Source organism: Erithacus rubecula (assembly GCF_903797595.1).
Source record: "Erithacus rubecula genome assembly, chromosome: 5".
NCBI classification, from domain to species: domain Eukaryota; kingdom Metazoa; phylum Chordata; class Aves; order Passeriformes; family Muscicapidae; genus Erithacus; species Erithacus rubecula.
Window position 1 is genome coordinate 37,565,434 of NC_136687.1, and position 19,659 is coordinate 37,585,092.

Sequence of the window (19,659 nt, forward strand, 5' to 3'; positions counted from 1 at the left end):
TTATGGCAGTATAAGGGCTATTTTAAGATGAGATTCAATGTGATAAGCAGGGGGTAGAAGGGAAAAAAAAGACATTAATATAAACACCTCATGGCTAAAAATGATAATACTATGAATAAATATTGTGAAATATTTATGATGCAAAAATCATGGGAGCCTTTAATTTGAAAACAAATATAATAAAGCTCCCAGCTCTCAATTGATGGAAGCTCTGTGGGACTGGAATTTAAAGGTAGTGAAGAGATATTAAGGACCAGTGTTCCCCTCCTGCAACTTTTAAATATGCCTGTTTGAGGACTGCCTCCATCCTTCAGTTTATGTATGCAACACAACATTTATTTTTTTTTCCCTCAGGTCATCAGTGAAATGGGGAATCTAATTTTACTTGAAGATGTTCTGAGACTTCCATGCAATACTATAAAATGTATTTATTTGTTATCATGGGACTTCCACCATGTCCCCAAGGCAGACTTCTGACCTGCCCTGTGCATCCCTTACTTGCCTTACAGATTTCTGTTGCATATTCTGCTCTTGCTTCGTGTTGGAATACTCTCTCTTTTTCTTTCTCTCTCTCTTCTCTAGAGCTGTGCTGATTGCATAATTTTAATATCAAGTGGAAACTCAAGGAACTGGAAATTGATGTTGGTGGAAAATAATGAATACAATCTTAAATATTTCTCTACTTTTATTCCTAGGAAATAAAGCTAGCAATCAAAACTAGCTAAAAGATTTTCAATACATTGAAAGTGTCTGCAGATGCAGAGGGTATTAAGACTCTGGTGGCTAGCCAATTACTTCTGAAACATTATTTCTTTGGGTGAATTGCCCTCAGACTTGTGCTTTAATTGTGATGAAATTTACCTTGAAATTTTTCAGGTAAAGTATTAGTGATATGCCAGAATTTATATATAATATAGCCATAACTGGATTCAACTATATTGGTGGGCTAGATATTGAATGAGTTCAGCAGTAATAGGGGCTGTTGTGTCTTGACAAGCAATACTTAAATGATTTTATAATCAAAGATACTTTAAAATTTACTTTTTGGCTTGATGTCTTCCATCCTTGTGCAAAGCTTTCATATTTGGGTAATTGATTAAATGTAGCTATCTGAAAACAGAAACCTTGAAGTTCCCTTAACAATCACTTATAGCCATTTATTAGGTTCAATTGAAAGCAGCAAAGAGTAATACGACCAATAAAAGTGCAAGGTGAATTTATTTCTTAACAACCATACACCTTTCTAAAAGGAAGAGTTTTGTCAACAGCCACTGCTACTAGTTATATGCTCAGCTCAAGAATGTCCTTAGTTGTATCTTGAACAGTGCTTGCTTTTTAGCAGCAAATGGGGTTTCAGCAAGACAATGCCTCTAAATCATTCAAAAGACCTATTATCCCTGTAACATCATGTATGGAGAAGACCTGCTAATAATTGTGCTTGTCCTGTTGAGTGTGTTTTCCCATTTTTCACGATGTTAGAGAGGAAGGAAACAAAGCCGTGATTTTCACTTGAAGCTAAAATGTTAAAGGATGATTGAATAGTGCCTCTCTCAATTGTAGTTTTCCCCCTCAGTACGTAACTGAATGGTATGAATGCAGCATAGATAAGACAAAAAGCCTGGTTTAAAAGAGAATCAGCTTTATATCTTAATCTCAGCAATGGTCTAGGTGATGAGAGGTTCAGCTGAGCATGTTTGTGGAAGTCACTTTGAAGGCTCTGGTACCTCATCTTTTCTGCTTTTAGTATCCAAGCTAGGATGGGTAATGTTGGAATTGCATGTAATAAAGATTTGCATCTTTGGAACATACCCTGGTGTAGCAATGGGGAACAAAGAGACACAGACCCCCTTTATGCATCTGAAAGAGATCTCTATTGTAAAAATCACCCCCTTTTTACACTTTTAACTTCCACCAGAATAACCAAAACTGCAGAAGAAGGCACCCCCTGGCTGCTCAGCTGCAGTGTCCATGTGTCACACCACCCAGGCAGCTTCCCCTTCATCTGCTGCCCATCCTCTCATTCCTCCTAGCAGCTGCCTCAGCCCCAGCCAGCTCCCAGCCCTCCAGCCTGCAGCTGGGCCTTCCTACAGGCCCTTCTGGGGGCATAGCCTGGACCAGTCTAACAAATATAACCCCACATCCCACACCCCAGATGTTAACTTTGACTTTTGTTTTCAGAGTCTGAGAAACAGACTACATAGAAATTCTGTTTTTCTCCAAGAAACAATCAAGAATTTGAAATACTGAAGCCAGATGATTTTTTTAATCTCTGTTAAACAATGTCCTGTTAGGTGATGGTATTTTATGATCTTTTAAATTTTATCTGACTTTTTTTTCTTTTCCTTTTTTTATTTTTTTTTCATTAAGTCATAGGACTGCACTATTATTTTTCAGTGGCGAAACTAATACTGCTGGATATTATAAATATTTACAGGGCTACAAGTAATGAGAAAATACAGAGATTTAAAAAATTGCTTCTGCATATCACAGCTAGAAGGGTATCTTTGAAAACAGAGTAAGTGTGCATTTTTCATCCTGTGGAGCATTTTTCATCCTGTGGAGCCTTTTATAGATTCAGCACAATAAATGAGCAAGGTCATGCAGTCAAAAACAGAACACAAAATGAAATTTTAGATAACAAGCGTGAGAGTGTGGATACAACAGACACATTTTGAAATTTTCACATATAACAAGGATATTCGATAGTTTCTTGAGTATTATAAAATTTGTTAAGTACTTGGCTAAGTCATTAGCAATAACTTAAAATATCAATGTTTATCACCACTAATGACTTAAAATAACAATGTTTATCACCAACAGACTATTAAAGAATACTGCAACTAATACAGCTCTTTCACAACTGGCCATTTTAGAAACTTGTCTTTGATTCTGCATAGTAGTATAACATGTATTACTGTTCTCCATATTTGTCATACAAGTTCTTAACCAAAACTGGACCAATTTTCATAGGTTCAGATTCCTACCAGTTGGGGAAACTTTTGCAGTGCCTGTTCAAACTGAGACACTTATCTCTGCTAATAATATATTTTCAGTCTGCAGTTAAACATCTACTTAAATATCAATATTGTAATATGATTAAAAATTCAATAATGCAAAGATCCCTTTAAAATTCTTGTGATTAGCTCTTTATGATGCAGACATAATAAAAGACTTAAGGCTGATTATATCTTTATTTATTTTGATAGAACTAATGATTGATAATTGCCAAACTCTGTTGCTATAGCTGCCATTACATGAGACTGAAAGCAACCTGTCAAAGACCTAAGACTGCAATCCTGAAGTTATGCCATTTTAGAGTAAGATCTCGATTCTTTAGTCCTCTAAGTGTTTAAGAAATTGAACAATTCTTGAGGGACTAAGTGTAAAAATATTCTTATGGCCCAAACAAAGGGAAAAGTAATACTTGGTCCTCTCCTTTTCCAATTTAAGCAAGTGGTTACTGATGTTCAGACTTCTAATTATGCTTCAAAATTGGAGTTAAATTCAGGTTTGCTTTGATCCCATTGAAGTCATATCACTATGCCTTGGCTTCAGAAGTACTACAGACTGTCAAGACTTCCAACTGTGTTTTAAAATGACATTTAGTAGTGCTGGCCAAAAATCTCAGTTTCTGTCTCCTTAGAACTTGATAGTCTTGCATTTTGATGTGACAAATGTTGTACTTTTGTGCTGAATGATCTGAAGAGTGTCTAGATGTGCTATCAATGGTGTACAACCCAGTTGAGACCAAAGGTCACAAATGTTTGATTCTGTACAATGTGACAGTCTTACAGCATATTTTATGACCATGAAAGAATATTGACAGGGTGAGTAAAATGCTGAAAATTAAGCTTTAACTCACAAGCCTCACTATGAGTTTTTTGTTTCGATTTTTATTTTAAGGTACCATTGGCAAGAATAAACCCTATAATTTAGAACAAGTTGGTTGCATGTCATCACAAACAGTCATATGCCTTTCTTTCCTTTTACATAGTACAATTTCAAGTTTTCTTCCCTCCTTTCAGAGGGAAGGGCATGAGCCTGCTGCTTTCATCCCCCTCATTTTTCAGCCCTCTGACATACACCCTTGAATGATGGTCTCACTTTATTTTCTCATTCTTTTCCCAATTTCCTCGTTGCCCTCCTGCATTCACCTTGCCAAGAGTGATGTTCACTGTCTTGCTTTGCTTCTCTTTCCTCAGCAGTTGTTACTGATGGCATTTCTAGAGCAAGCACAGTGGAAGGAACAGCCTGGGGAAGGACTAAAAGAGTTATCTAGCTCTCAGAAGTGATGGACTGTTGAACAAATCATCTGAAGTTATTTGCAATCAGAATACTGAGAAAAAATACAGCTTTCATTAAATTTGACTATGTTCCAAAAAAAGTTCAAAACTGAGGTAAAACAGCTGTATCTACAAAATACCAGCAGCCTTTATTAATGACTTATGATGAATGTTTCTACATTTTGTCTCTGAAGCACAAAAAGAGGCCAGACACTGATTGCAAAGCACTGGCATATTTCAAGCAATATCTTTTTCAAGCACCAGCTTCTTGTTAATATATTTTTATAGGAAAAAAGATTTATACAAAACTCACAATATTCTTTCAGGAAAAAGATATCTGACGATAGGCATTGCTGTCAGGCTGCGTGAATACTTATAAAACCTGCTGAAGTAGAGCAATAACAGTGAAAAGTAGTCAAGTACAGCTTGTGCAGATCAAGATTATAGAAATTCTTAGTTTATTTAGTTAATTTTTGCACAGAATTGTAGGTTCTAGATGAAGATGGCTACATAAGTAGGAAGAAGAAGAAAAGCCAGAACAACAACCAAGGGATTTTAAATATTCACGTTTATCATGGGAGTGAGCAGCGAAGTTGTGCAAAACAAATGAAGGGAGAGAAGTCAGGTAAATTCTAATTAATTTTATAGGCTTTTTTATGACTCACAAATGCTCTGACAAACATTAAACAGGTTGAGATTGACAATAGGTTTTTTTAATGGCATTTCACAAAATATAAAAAGGGTAATCATGTTGGTTTTTATAACCAAAATAACTAAGCACAAAATATTTTAAAAAATAACTGAAGTGTGATGTCTGGGTTTAAAAATCAAACTGTACTAAATGTACTAAAATATGGAAAAAATAGAAAGGAAAGAAAATTATATTATTTGGTCTATTAAAAATGAAAAATGAAGAGAATAAAAAAACTCAAATGATGGAAAGCAATAGAAACAACAAAGTAAGTTAAATGTTACCTTGTTCCTTGATCTGAAGACCTCTCCAGCTTTACAAATTAAATTTGATTTGTGATGAAGCAGTGCAGTCTTGTATAACTTTTTGTTTTTCTCCACCATCATCAGATGATGTCTATTTGTCAGATTTCTGTTGTGCATTATTACTTCTTTCATAATTTTTTTCTTGATTTCTGCTTGATTTCTTTATTTACAAAAATATGATTTTATATATTTCTGGATATGTTATATGTATTTCTGAAATATTATCTAAATGCACAGTATTTCTATACATTCTCCATATACAGACCACATTTATTTTTCTGTATACAATTTCTGTGTATTCGTAGATGTTAATGTAATATTATATATGGAAATTAAATGTAATTGTGTATATAGATATGGTTCTCCTATATATGCTACATACAAAGATATTTCAGCTGTAATTTGCAGTCATTTAATAATTTAGATTTTACCTTAATCTGGCACACTTATCCTTGTTCTGGGACTTTTCCTGGGGGATCATTTCCAATGGGGTACAATAAAACTGGTATTTAGCTAGATTGTTGTAGCATTTGCTTAGCCAAATAGACATTGTGATGTTAGTTACCAAGTATGCAATGGTTGTTGTTATAGGTAGATTAAAATTTGTCATGTGTATTTGCACAACTGTGATTTATTTGCTTCTTTCTATTATTTATAACTCCTTGGTCAAGTGATGGGAAACATGTTTCATTCAAAAAACACTAAATAATTTCTTAGTTTAATTCTGGACAGAAGAATTGACACAGATATTTTTTAAATGTCTGGATTTATATGCAGTAACATTGTTTTTGTTACTCTAAAAATTTAGTGAATATTTGAGAACAATGAGGTTTCAAGGCTGGAAAGCAGTATGAACCCAGAAGTGACAGATCAATAATTTATTTGCAGGCTAATTGGGGGCAGAGTCCGGGGCCCTGCAGGGGGAGGGCAGCGTGAACAGGAGCAGCACTGATGCCTTTGCCACCCGCTCTGCAGAGAGCTACTGTGCCTGTCAGTCAGCTCTCCACGTGGACCAGCCCAAACAAAGTCACCCCACTACATGTCCTCTGGTGGTTTTGGAAAACCTGCTGTGGGCTTCTGTTCTTGAATGACAGAAATAAAAACAGGACTCGGGGCACAGGCAGAAAGCAAACTGCATCCCTTGACTTTTCTAGCTGCTTCTTCTATTGACCTTTTGGGGAAACCTTTAGCTGACTAATATTTTTAGAAGTCTTAACTCCTATGGAAATTGAAGAGGATAGTGATTGTATTTCTTATAGAAACAATTAAAGTTGTTATGCACAAAACTTGCTTGTGGTTTAGACATGTTATTTTTTAATAACAAAATCCCCACCTAGAGAATTAAACTCAAATTGTTAATAGAAATGGTAACATTTCACCTTTTAAAAAGCCTTCAAGCATCACACTTTTAAAGGTGATTAACATTTTAAAATAATTAAAGACTAATCATTGCTATTGTACAATTATTCCATTTACTTTAAAATAAATTTGTTAGAAAAATTTTCTCTGACATGCTGGAACTGAAATTGAGGAGGTTTATTCAAAGGATTGGCCATTCTGTGAAGTAATTTTCTCCTTGAATGTATCATGGTTTAATGCCAGTCTTGCCCCAGTGTGTCTCTTTGATTTTTATTCCATCAATCGAAAAACTGTGAACTCAATATATTGATTTTCTTTTTTATTATTCTTTATTTATTTATTTATTTTTAATTAAAACCATTGCTCACATTAGATTTTGATTTGGCTCTTTTAGCCTTTAATTACCAACAAATGGACCTTGACAAAATGTTTGTAGTTCATATATACCACAGTGCACAGAGTTTATATGAATGTATTTTGGGATACAGCTTAACATGTCCCAGTTAGAAACACTAGGCAGTGAATTTCTTGTATGCAATGAGGTTCTCTTGATTTTGAGGAAAGCTCACTGGAAAAGAAAAGCACACAGCTGTCTATGAAATGTTCATTACTATACAAGCCTTATCTCTGACTGACTATTTTTATTACTCCTGAAAGGCTGAACCATGCAAATAAACAGTGGAGGAAACAATGATTTTTAATAATTTCTCTTATGTCTAGAAACTAGGTTGGATCCACAGGGATTCCATTCATCTTCTTTTTCTTATTCGTTTTATTTCTGTTTTACTCATTATCATATTGCATTACAAAATTTGGCATGAGGCCTTTATTTTCATTATTATTTTTCCTTTACAGCCAAGGGAATGTAAGATAAAATGCCTTGTTCTGATAGAGCTTTTTTATTTACTGTTTTCCTTTGGCAGATGTGATATATGTATCTGTAGTCTGCTTGGCATGTGAGGTTGCAATTGAAGGGATTAAGCCTTGCACTTAGAATAAGGTCTGTACTGTCTCAGCTGTAAAAGGGGAATTTGTTCTGTTGTCTTGGCCCTATCCTTTGAGCTGAGAAATTGAGACATTCTTTTTTTTCTGCTTGAAAGGACTATTATATATGAAGAGTGGAATTATTAGTCTCATTAGCCTCATGAGATTTTTGGCATATTTGTTTTTCTCCTTCTACTCAGGATTATGAAAAAGCAAGCCTTTGCTGATATTTTCTGGTATATACATAATCAAAATTCTGGAATAAAGAACAAAAAATGTCAACTGATTTTTTTTCCCAGTTTTTTACCTTAACTCAGAATCTCACTATGGGGAGCTACACATGTGAAATGTTTGGGAACAAATTCAACCATATACATGTTTACATTGTAAATTCACTTTGAGTAAGGCATATATTCACCTTCCAAAGGTTGAAAGGGGCAGACTAGTGCTATCCATGTTATTGCAGAGGTACACTCAATCTGTATGAAATACAGATATGTACTTGCTGCTTGACAAGTTAGGTATTACATGCCACTTTATACTAAAGAGAATAACGAAAAGATTTTCACAGCAAATGTATAAATTAACGTACTTTATAAAAGTCTGAAAATTCTTTCTACCCTAAAATTTTCCATTTTGCTCTTTCTATATAACCTTATTTTGGGGGGATTTTTTTCCTCCCATTGGCTATATGAATAAAAGTAGCATCAGGTTTAAATAACATATAAAGTGCTATTTACCAAATTATGTTATGCATTTCAGCAGCTTTATGTACCCGGATTGCTTTTGCCAGATTCAGCAACTTCAAACTGTGATTTAAGGTATATTTTCTGCAGTTTTCACCTTGAGCAATAGTAAAAATAAATTCAATGTAAACAAAAATCTTCCCCAGATGGTTTATGCAGAATTGCAAAAGGAATGCAAAAGGCAACATTCCTGTAGGTAGTTTTTGAGAGATATGTTGAGCATAAAATATTTTCTACATCATTTACTTTTAATAACGTAATCAAAGAGTGTAGAACTGGATAAGCATTTTAACTCACAGAACCCTGCCCTTTTTCTGCTGCAAATGTATTACAAATGTATATAAGTTAGTTGGCTATATTTTTGAACCAGAGATTTTGAGTCATAGAACGCTTTCCTTTGGTGACAAGTAAGCAGCTTGGTGGCATTTCAAAAATGAAATGCTCTAATGAAGCACCTTGGAAACTGATGAGTAGACTTGTACAACCCCTCCTTCCCCCAAGCACATGAGAAATTGCACCCTACTTTGGAGAGTTAAGTAAGCTTTGATGCATGGGAAACATCATGAAGTGGACTGGATCCCACCACATTTATCCATGCAACATTTCAGTTTGGAAGATAAGGTACATAAAAATACTGTTGAAAACTTTTATTTTCTCAGATCTGGAATAGATGGAGGTCTTTCCTGGAGCTGCTTTTTACCATAATTTATGAAGTAAAGTATACCTAACATCAAAACCTTCTGTGGAATGAAGATTACTTTGTAGTCTGTGTTTCACACATCAATAATGGGTATCAATAACTACTATAATAACCTAAGAGAGCCTGCTGAGGGTGCTACAGTGGTACATAGCAGACTCCCATGAGAAGGAACAACTGCAGCTTTGCCATTTCTTGTGACAAAGAACACACTATAGGAATTGAGTAGTGGAAATATTTTATATTATTACTTTAAAGTTTAAGAATGGAAACAACTACACCTGTTTAACTGTAAATTATTGTATTTATTGAAATCTTTTGCTATGGATTAAAATTTCCAAAGAAAACAGAATCTACAAAGCTTGCTGTCCTGGAGATTTTTTATGTGCCTTAAGAGGAAGATAAAAAATAATGTGTATACCAGAAAGAGTTTGGACTGCTTACACATGCACATAGTTGTATTAAGAACTCAAATTGCATTCTGTGCTTTCAAGGTTATTTGGACTGCAGGTTATTATGTTCAGTTTAGCTAGGTAGTACAATTATGTTTTCGGCTTGATGTTTATACTTGCTTTTAAAGGATTAAATTAAGGCTGCAGTTGAAGGGATGAAAGTCACCTGGCTTCCTCCCCCCCAGTTTCCCCCTCCCTCCCAATTTAATTAATTAAAATTGAACTTTGAGGTTAAAACTTATTATTAAAATGTAAAATTTAAAATTATGCTACCCTGGAAAAACAAATGTGCTGTGCCAAGAAGTCCATTAGCTGACTTACCTGTTTTCTCCTGAAATCTTTGGTGTTCGGAGGACATTCAGAGAGAAGCAAAGCTGGATAGAGGACTTTGACTTACAATACAGTAAGAGCTGAAGTTTCCAGCTATGATCCTGTAGCCTCCTCCTGTTTTCACATAATTTGATTACATTTCCTTCAGTGTTTTTAGGGGATATTAGAGGAAGAAATGAACAAAGACACAAACCTGAGTCTTTAGAAAACAATAGAGTATCCCAGTTTTTATTTTAATCTATGCCATTCTTCTTTCAAGACAGTCACATGTTGCAGTTTCGGAGACTGAAAAGTGACAAGACACACTGGGTTTGTGGGAGCTAAGACAGAAAGTACTGTAGATGAAGTTAGCATAGGCAGTTTGATAACCAAGATGCCTTGGCAAGAACAAACAGAGCTTTGAAGGTGCAAGAAGATTGGATCAAGACTGGTGACAAGGAAGAAGACTGAATCAATTAGATATGTTGCAAAATGTATAAGTTTGTATGATGTTTAACTCAATCAATGTAGTAAAAAATTACTAGCCTTCCTAGAGTGGTATATTAGCATGTGTAGCTCACAATAAATTTGAACCAGTTGCCAACAAACCAAGAGCTGCTCATCCCCAATGGTACACACCAGTCAAGTTATATCATTATGGTGCTTATATAATTAGTTACCTGCCAGTTATAAAATGGGGATTAATTATAACTGTGAGACCTTCAGGCCAGCTGCTGGCTGCCACAATGGTCACACATCAAGTGCTCCAAGATTCAGTACATCAGAACGCCTAGCAGAATTAATGTACAATAAATCTTAGTACACAGCACTGAGAAAAAGAGATACAATTTCCTCAGGCTAAGAATTTAAAAACTTGAACTGCGTGTTTTCTCAGAGTGGTCTATTTTCAAACTGTTTCTTCTTCTGAAAAATTTTTCCAGAGATAGAATATAATATAGGAAGGATATGATATTTCCAGTATCCAAGATACTGGAGAAGCCTTGATAACTCAGTTTAAAATATTGCTCTACATCCATCCATAACTTTAAATTGTCTCCTTCACAACATGTGATATTTCATCTACAGTCATTGCAAAACCATTTTTGTTTTATATATTACAGGTTTTTCTTTTATAAGTGAAATTAAATTGAATTTATTGCACTTTCAACCATATTGTTGAATTAAATCTTTTTGGAATGATTAAAAATACCAGGTGCTGTTTTCCTACCTAATCAGCTAATAATGTATATCTTTAAATTTAGTCTCTTGTATGTTCATATCATAAAAAACTTGAACCAAACTAGCTTAGTCTTTTCTCTGGTACAAAATGCTGCTTATTCTTTTCATAATGCCATGTATGATTATTTTTGTCAGATTGGAGTGTTAACCATCTGAAATAATACTTCATATTACATGGCTATTAATACTTCTTAAAAACTTTTTTCCAAGGACCCTGTCAGAAGGAATTTTAAGGTCCCAAGGGATTTTTTCTGCTTGCTTCCTTTTGTGCATCTTGTCTTAGTGTTCTGCAAAAAGAATGAAACTGCTTTATGTCTATTGCCTGATATTTTCACATTTTGCTGTGTGATACATGTTTACTTTCCTAGCATGAAGCAAGTAACTTTTTCAAAATTTTAAAATCTTTAAATTCCTTTTAGACCCTTTTGCAAGCACCTAGAGAAAATGGAATTAGGACATCACACTGATTCTGCTTAATTAATTTGCTGATTCACTACTGTTAAATTTAAACTTTGGAATGATTCTTTTCTACCACAAAATTTTTTAAATTTATAAAAGATCTGTTAAACATTTATTTTCTTGTCTAACAAGTTTTGATCTGTTCTATCTTAATGTGTATTACTTCAAAAGGTAATTTCAAGATATCAAATCTATTTATGGATGCAGCTGTGTGATGCTTAGCTGACTAGCGAGGTTAAGCCACAATATATGGAAATTTGATTTATTGGTGCTGTAAGGCTTGTTTTATTCTGATAAGGGAAACTTTTGCTACTTCTGCAGAGTTAGTAGGGCAGGCTTCCTTTATCATCCTAGCAACAGTCTTAGTCCTGGAGAGGAAGTGTTGGCTTTTCTTGCAGATTAGCAGCTCTGTGTTTTGACCCAGGTTATTTTTGTCCTACATTCACTAGTCAGAAAAAAGTGTGTTTGTGTAAAAGATTTAAGAAGAGGTTGATATATCTTTAGTACCGTTGTTGTCTTTAAATGATTTTCTTGAAGCTGTTAACCAAGAGCTTTTTGTATTTTGCATCTGGTTTGATGTTGATAATAGTCATCACAGAATCCACTGGCCTAAATCAATGATTTTATGTCCCCTACTAAAACACTTTAAAAAAACCCTTGAAAAACTTTTGTGGTTTTTGTTTTTGTTTGTTTTGTTTTTTCAGGGGTTGCAATCAATGCTCTCAAAGCTAATAAAACTGAAATAGCTGGTACAGGATTTTCTCCAAGTCACGACAGCTGAAAAGTGATGACTGCTTTTTGAGTACATGTTCACCAACCCCTGCCACTTTAATGCAGGAGGCCCAAAAGATCCTGAGTGCACTGTGGCTTTTACACAACTGAAAGTCTAAGTCAGAGCTCACTAAGTCAAGAGCAATATGACTTATTTTGGTAACCTGAAGTAAGCTTCATTAGCAAAAAACCTGTTCTGCAGCATTATGAGAATTAAACTGTATACAACGAAATTGAAATAGAGTGTGAGACAATTGAAAAAGTGTTCAAAAGAAAGAAGAAAAGAGAGAATGAAGTCTCAAAATTATGTGTAAATACACGGGGTGAATGAGAGACAGGAGTACAGCTACTTGTGCCAGGAGCTGAGGAGGAAGTTGGTGTTGGTGTTTGCACCAACAGGGACCAGATTGTGCTCACATGGCGCTTTAGAAAAACAGAAACTGAGGACTCCCTAAAGACCATTCTTTACAGGAACAACCCTTCATTTGCAGCACAGTGGCTCTTGAGCTATCAGACTTTTAATTTAAGACACATTTATTAGGAGCAGTGTCAATTTCATATAATCTTGTCAGGTTTTAAAGAGTATCATTATTTCAGAATCAGTGCCTGAAGGTTGCATCATTTCTTAAAAAGAAAAATGAAACCACAACCCATCTGCTCACCTCGGTAAGATGAATCAACAGTTGGTGTGTTTTTATTCACTGGATAATTTGTGAACATGGTCCCTATTTATTTCTACTGAGGTTTCAAAGTTAATTTTATTCCAATCTGTTTAGAGCTGACACACATTCCAAGCCACAGGATCATGCTTTCTCCCTTTCACAGTTTATTTATTTATTTATTTATTTTGGTTCACAGTTCTTCCACCAGCTCCATTTATGCACTACTGTGTAATCTGCACCCATTTTGAAGGAACTGCCTCACACCAATATTATGGACTGTGAGCAGAGGTTCAAAAGTTGAAGCTTAAAGCTGGAATAAATCAGGCAATTGCAGATGCATGCAGATGAGCAGGCACAGCCTTTGAAAACCTACCAAGAAAAGAGGTTGTGTGGAGACAAGTAAGTAATCAAAAGCCTGCTGGCTCCGTTCTGAGATGATAAGTACTAAAAGTTCATCACTGGTGCAGAGCTGATTTTGCTTCGAGGCATCACAGTTTCACAACTGGGACAACTTGACTTGTGTCTTGTCATTTTAGATGTCAGCAGGTTTAGTTGTTTCCCTATTCAGTATGACAGTGTAAAGAGAAAAGTTTGTTAGTTTCTAGTCATACTTCAAGAGATAGTTTCTACTAGCAGTAGAGGTTTGCTCTTTTGTCAGCAGTTTTAAGAACTGGAAAAGTCTGCACTCACTAAACATTATGTTTTATTTTTTAAAAGAAAAAGTATTAAACAGAAAGGGTCATAGGTGTTTGGGTTTTTAATTTTATTTTATATTTTGCCTTTATATAATAAGATGTGCAAAGAATAGATCAATTGAAAATCTTTCAAAGTACAATGGCTCAGCAATTAAAACGTGATGCTGGGTTGTAAGGCATATTTTGATTACCATTGTCTAAACCAGATTGGTGACAGTCAGCTTTTTCCCCTTGTTTCCCAATTCTTCATTTATATGTGAGAACTCCCAAGATTGCCTCGTTGCATATTAATAGTGTGAGGTACTCAGATGTTACAGAATCAAGGATACAATACTGTATATGTCAGATATATCTATATATCTCAACTCCTTAGAAATTCTAAAAGATATCCAGGCATGTTTGTTATACATGTGTAGAAAGTAATACAGGCTTTTTTAATAATAAAAAAATATTTGTTCCTCATCTTGATAAGGAGATTACTAAAAGTGAGGAATACTTCAAAGTGAAGTTTAAGTGTTGGCATCTACAGTATTAAAAGGTGATAAAGTATATTGGTTCTGAACAAACACTCCTCTGATGTAGTACAGAAGGGAAATTCAGCTAATTTTGAGCGAAAAGTTCAATGGAAAATATGCTTTAGGATAACTTGAGGAAAAAAATGTTACAGATCATTAACAGTAATAACTGTTAGGAGCAGAAATGTGCAGAACAACTGGATTTGGTGTGTTTTAAATGCCTCTTTGTTCTTTATCAGATTCTGCTAAACCATATCCCATTGAAGGACCACTTACCAAAAAAGGCAGACTCTGTCTCTAAGTGCTGCAGTTGGACATCTATCTCATGGTTAACCATCACAGCCTAAGAATGTACCAAAAGCATTTCTTGGAGCTCTAGAGATGATCAAGTCACTTGTTGTTGTCCTATTTCAAAACTTTGTGCTGCATTACTGTATGTGCTCACACTGTATGTGAGCAGCATCTTCTCTGCAGAAACAATAGATGAGATCTAGTTAGCAGTAAATTAAAAACTGATAAATAAAAATGATTTAGAATACTAGGTGCATGTTAAATACCAATTTGAATTAAATGTAAGTGAAAAAAATTTATGTCAGTGACTGAGAATTTTCTAAATTTGTTTAAAAATAAAGAACCTAGAAATTAATCATCAAGAAGTGAACAAAAAAGCCTTAGAAATTATGTTCTTTGATTATTTATCACCATGTTCTAACATTAACTATTATACTAATACAGAAGAACCTGGAATACATGCTCAACAGAAAAAACAGGACAGATTTCTTGAGAATTCTTTCAAGATACTGATTCCTGGGGAAATATATTTACATATTTTAATGAAATATAGTTACATTTTCCAGATGTTTTATTCAAATGCATTTGGATGTAAAATAAATCAGTAGCCTGCGTAATGAAATCAAGATCTATAAAGCAAAAAAAGAGAAAATCAATCTCTCCAACAGCATTGTTTCTAACAGTCTTTTCTTTTTAAATTATAAATCCACCAAATTTAAATATTTATGACCTTCATGTCTAAAAATAATTCCCTAGCCTAGCTTGTCATCTTGCTGAACTCTGTGATAAAGACAGATACTCTTTGGCTTTATGACCCTCTTGATTATTTGGGCTGGGTAGATGATAAAAGAACTAGTTACAATACTGATGAAAGCCAGCTACAGTTACAGTAGGAATATAGGGATCCAAAGACTGGTGGCTGCAGTTTGTAATGGTTTAAAAAACAACAGTTAAAATTTAAAAGCCTCATTTTAGGTAAAAAAAACCATCCAACCACCCCTCTCTCTGCTTTTCTTTACAATTATCACAATTTATTATGTTACATGTTATAAAAACTAGGTCATACTATGTTTACCTATTATTGCTGTCTCTAAGGCCATCTACAAAGTTGGTCCAGAGACTCAAATAATGTGATTTCCTTATGTTTATTTTATAACTAAGATTTCTACTCTGTTCTGGTATTTGACTTCTACTTTGCTGGTCTTTTCATTTTTATTTTCTAGGCATTTAGCCCTTTACCTTGTTAGAAAGGGCCGAACATTGAGTGGGTGTGGTCATACCCAGTACATCCAGGTCAACTTAAAATATAGGCTGGGCATGCAGCCATTCATAAGGTTCTGAGGTAGGACTCAAGATTTATTCTCATTCCAATCCAAGGTTGCAAAGTTTTACAGTGTTATTTAAAGTTATGCTATAATGCATGGTCCACTCCCTACTTGATTGAAAATGTTATATTCAATCCTAATTTCTGTTCTTTCTACTCTTTGAATCATTCAAAGAGGAAAATGTTAGAAATGGTGAGATCCAGCTGGGTCCCTTCTCTGATTCATGCCAACAATGCTGCTGCAGGTCCAGCATTAGGCTGAATAGACTGTACTCTTTCAGAACATGCAGTCCATTCATAACCAGATAAATTGCTTTTCTGTGTTATTTTAGCATCTTTGGAAATGTAATGATTGCAGTGGTAGATTGAGAAGAAAGCAAGGATGGGGAAATACCTCACTTGTTCATGGTTAGATTTTTGGGCATGCTGTTGGTAGAAATAAGAATAGCAGCTCATTTTGGGGACAAAGAAGCAGAATGCATTAAATATGACATGTCAGGCTCAAGGCTGTGGAGCTGTGCAATATTAGCAGCCTGGCATTTCTTCTTTTAACTCCAGTTCTTAGTAAAATGCATTGGTTACTTTAGCCTTTGTTTTATCCTATTTGTAGAGCAGATCTTGTTGGTAAGTCTGATGTTTTTGTGTTTGCTTTTCCGTTTTTACTTAGTTGGTGTCTGTCTTCAGCATATGCTAGCACATTTAAAATATATGTCTTTGACTTTAAAAAGAGAAAACTCCAATGACTTACCCACTGTGGAGAATTCAATGTGTTCCAAGTGTTATACCATAGACAACTCTTACCACGTTTGACTTTCTCTTATTACTTGAATTCAGATATCATGCACAAAAAAAGCTGTTATCCTTTCTTATTGGAAAAGCTTTTTAACCTTTTACAAGCAGTGCAGCTTTATTTCCAAGCTTAATTTGGGTTTAGATAAGAATAGGTCTCTATGGATTTGGGTTTTTTTTCCCCTCTTGTCAAGTAATTTTCTAAAGAACCCGATAGGTACATATTGAAACTCCAGATCTGAAACTTGGTACAGCTATTTTTAAGAGAACCTTATCTTTATTTTCTTTTAATTTTACTGGTAAAAGCTTGGATTTTAGCTTATGAAACCTTGGAGATTTATGTAACAGCATTAAAAAGGCATCCAGCATAAAAGTGCAAGTGCTTATTCCCTTGAAACATAAACCAATTTCTTTTTAATATAGTTTCAAAATCTTGTCCTTCTAGGCATAAAATAATAAATGGAATGTTATTTTCCTCCTTCACTTATGAAGCTATGTCCCTCACAATAACAGAATTTTTCATTGTAGGATTGAAAATAAAAAGGGACAAACCTTTTAGTAGTAATTAATTGTGTCTTCGTCTTGGCATTAGATTATTTTGTTGGTTTCAGATTTTGTCATGCATGGAAAATATGAACACCCTGAGATCAAACAAATAGCATTATTTTTATCAAGTTCATAAGAAATGAGGAAAGACAATCATGCTAGGAAAAGATATTTTAACCACAGTAAGTAGTGAAAAATACATTTATCTGAAATGAATTTAAATGTCTTTTGGATCTAATCATTTACTTTTCAGTATAGATGCTTTCAGAAGAGTATGGCTGTGTCCAATACATTGATTTCTAGTCTTCCCAGGATTTATAGAACAGATAAACATTCTCCTAGCATGTTAGATTCACTTATTTCATCTGGCATCCACTGTGGGATTAGAAAATGCTTATTTGCTTTAGAAGGTGCACGGCATTTTGCAATGACTAGTTCTTTTCCAGGTGAATGTGCTGAATGCAAAACCAAGCATTCGCAGCTGTGCTTGTTTATCCATGTTAAAGAGGAGATTTTTATTATTTAAGGAGTCATAACTTTCTCTTTAAATTGACAGGAAGGACAAATTTGATTAAAGTGACCATGTGTGATTTCCTGTACTTCTATCAGCCCAGAAGGTCTCCTGAAGAGCAGGTATGTCTCCTGTCTGATTAGTGTTTTCTTCAACCACGATTTATCGCTCAGATGAGAGTATGGTGTGAAAACCAGAACTGTACAGAAAGGGGCAGCTCCACAGTATCCCTGCACACTCACTTCTTGCTCATATTCACAGAAAAGCCATGTCTACTCTGCATTTGTACGTGTTCTAAATGAAGGAAAAGCAGTCACAGCTTTCGTATTACAGCTGTGCCGTGACCAAAGTTTATCTCTTGCATTGACAGCAGAAAAGTTTTGTTTGTTTGCAGCACTGGATTCAGACCTACAATATGTGTGTCTGATTGCAAAGCAGTTTTATTTTTAAGTGGAACTCTAAGGAATGTCTCCTTGTTTTATTTATACCACAAATGCAATAGTTGAGATTTGATTCAGACTTCTGAAAGAGAAAATATTTGAATAATAATGTGCAACTATTCTTAGTTAAAATATCCAGCACTTACAAATTAATTTTAAATTTCTTATGTAGAAATCCTTCATCCATTTCTATTACCAAATATACTAAAATTTAATAACCCAGCAGCACATTCATTGAATCAAAGATTCATAATATTTTAACATGAAAGGCTTTGGACTATTTGAAGACTTCATGTCAACTTATGAACAGGTAATTTAAATATACATAAATCTAACTTATGTATGTGATTATATATATATTAAGAAACATAATTTATGTTCTGTCACTGATAAGAAAGAGATTCTCTAAATGCTCAATTACCAGTAGTTCTTTGAGTAAATATGTCAAAATTCCAAATTACCTATAAAACAAAAGACCTCAATCTCAAATGCAGTCTAGTACACTTGCTCTCATATACATCTCCAAAACAGATCAATACTTCCTGAGTCAATGAATAACATGATATTGTGCCAAGAAAGCATTTTGGAGCTGATGCTGTTTTCACCTTCTGGTGCTGAAACTTACCCACCCTGGAGTGAGTCAGCAGTGACCTTAGTGTCTGGGGCTGGTGAGTGTCTGCCTTCCCTCAGCACTCAGCATTCCCTCTCGAGCTCTGAGACACTGCAGCAGTTTTTGCCAGTGTTCAGGGTGCTGACACAGAGCCAGAGGAAGCTTTAGTACAAAAGTAAGAAAAGATGTGCTGGAGCTCTATCAGGGAAGGTGGTAGCTATTAGTGGATTTCCATGGGAGTTAATGTTGTCAGGTTAAGCATGTGGTTATGCAGACTTTTTTCTCCCAGTAAAGTTTTCTTGGCATGATGATTTGGCTCCCAAGCTGGAGCCCTGGAACTAGCTAAGGAGTGCAGATAGAGAGCTAGGGAGCCACCTGGGCCATCCCTGAGAGGTTTGGGAACAGCATTGAGAGGGCTGCTGGTGCTGCTACCCTCGGGAGGACTCAGTCTCACCTTCTGGGCAGCACACACAGTCAGGGAATGTGTCATCATCACACAGACTGCCTGTGTCAAAAGTCTGCCTAATGAAAATCTTTCCCACCAACATTTCTTCCTTGTGCTTCCTTGTATAAAACTGGCCAGAGAGAACCCTCTGCTGGTTCATAAGTCTGCACTTATCAGCCTGACGTAGGGCTGATGCTGCAGGCACTCTTCCTATGGAGGAAGTCAGCTCCAAAATACACCATTTGTTGCAAAGCAACACTTTGGTGAGAGTCATTCTTCTAAAAAAAAAGAAAGTTTACACTTTTCAGCCCACCAGGAAAACAACTGACAATAAAATATTATTATTCAAAGTTGCTAATGCTTTCCAAGCTACTCTGACATTACATGTCAAATTTCAAGGCAAAAATAACTTTATAAGATAAATACCTGCTAATGAATATGGAGTGTAGAAGGATCTTCTATTTCTATATTGAACAATGGTTTAAGTTATGAACTTCTGGATACATCCTATAGAAAACCAATTCATGACCCCTAAA